This window comes from Hyperolius riggenbachi, chromosome 4 (assembly GCF_040937935.1).
Source record: "Hyperolius riggenbachi isolate aHypRig1 chromosome 4, aHypRig1.pri, whole genome shotgun sequence".
NCBI classification, from domain to species: Eukaryota; Metazoa; Chordata; class Amphibia; order Anura; family Hyperoliidae; genus Hyperolius; species Hyperolius riggenbachi.
In genome coordinates, this window is record NC_090649.1 from 128,309,343 (window position 1) to 128,311,199 (window position 1,857).

Sequence of the window (1,857 nt, forward strand, 5' to 3'; positions counted from 1 at the left end):
GGTGTCGTGCTAATCTTTAGAAGTTTTGAATCAGGATGGTACCATTTATTGGCTAACTTAGAGATGGATAAACAGTGACCTTTCGACTTATAAAAAGCCTTCGTCGGACTGGTTCCTGACCAAAACTGAAAAACACAGCTTATCTTTAATACCCAAATTTGAATATTCAGAGTTAAAATTAAACACTCGAGAGCAGACTATCAGATGTCAAATACAAACCCGGTCTGCTGCACCCAAATAAGCAAAGGGTATTCCATGTAAGTGTATGGTGTCAAACAGTGCTCCAACAGTTAACAGGAACATATGAATTCTCCTGCTGCAGACTGCCTAACTCAGAATGGCGGTGGGCCGCTGCTTTCTCATTCCTCCGCGATGCATATATGCATCATCTCATGAGGAACTAGATTTGATGGGAGCTTGCATGAGCACCCACTCCCGACAACGGGCCCCAGCGATCAGTGCTGGCAGTCTGTTTTTTTTTGTTTTAAGTGATTGTATATTAACCACTTCGCCATATCTGGACGCATATATCCGTCCAGATAGGCAGTGGTGCTGCAGCCGTGTGGTGCGCGCGATCGAGCGCGCGCCCGCGCTGCCCCCCGATCAGTGAATGGGAATATAATTCCCATTCACCGATCTAAGTCCCCGGCAGAAATACCGACGCTTTCTCATCAGAGAGCGTGGTATTTCTGCCCCCAGGAAACTTCTTCTCTTCATTTTAGTTCCTAGATGCGACATCGTTCGCATCTAGGAATTTTTTGAATGTGGCCATCTTGTGGCCAAATAGTAAACTGCACCCACATACCTGTATTGAATTAAAAAAACCATTATATTACATCTAAAATTGGCTATTTACCTCCCAAACTAAAATTACCCAAAAACATTTTTCTATTAAAAAAAATTACAATTAAAAAAAAAAAAAACTACATAAATAGTTACCTAAGGGTCTGAACTTTTTAAATATACATGTCAAGAGAGTATCTTATTAAATTTTTTAAAATTATAAGCTTGTAAATAGTGATGGACGCAAATTGAAAAAATGCACCTTTATTTCTAAATAAAATATCGGCGCCATAAATTGTGATAGGGATGTAATTTAAATGGTGTAATAAGCGGGACAAATGGGCACATAAAATGCATGGGTTTTAATTACTGTAGCATGTATTAATTTTATACTATAATGGCCAAAAACTGAGAAATAATAATTTTTTTCCATTTCTATCTTAATCTTCCTGTTAAAATGTATTTACAGTAAAGTGGCTCTTAGCAAAATGTACTACCTAAAGAAAGCCTAATTAGTGGCGGAAAAAACGAGATATAGATCAATTAATTTTGATAAGTAGCGATAAAGTTATTAGCGAATGAATGGGAGGAGAACATTGCTCGGATGCACAAGATTTTCGAAGCTGTAGGCTGAAGTGGTTAAAGTATTTATATAGTGCTGACATCTTATGCAGTGCTGTACACAGTAGTCTTGTCTCTTAACTGTCCCTCAGAGGGGCTCACTATCTAATCCCTGCTGTAGTCATATCATGTAGTGTTTGTATCCTAGTCTAGGGCCAATTTAGGGGGAAGCCAATTAACTTATCTGTAATTTTTTTTAAAACCATTTTTATTTAATAAAAACTAAAAATGGCAGCAATCAAATACCACCAAAAAAGCTCTATTTGTGAGAAAATGTAAAACTAATTTGGTTGCTAACTTGTATAACCGAGCAATAAATTGTTAAAGCTGTGAATTGCTGAATTGTAAAAAAAAATGGCCTGGTCACTAAACCTCTGGGGCTCAAGAGGTTAAAAATGGCCAAAGTAATAAAACGGTCATAAAAATAGGCCACAATAATGGCAGTCTATCAAT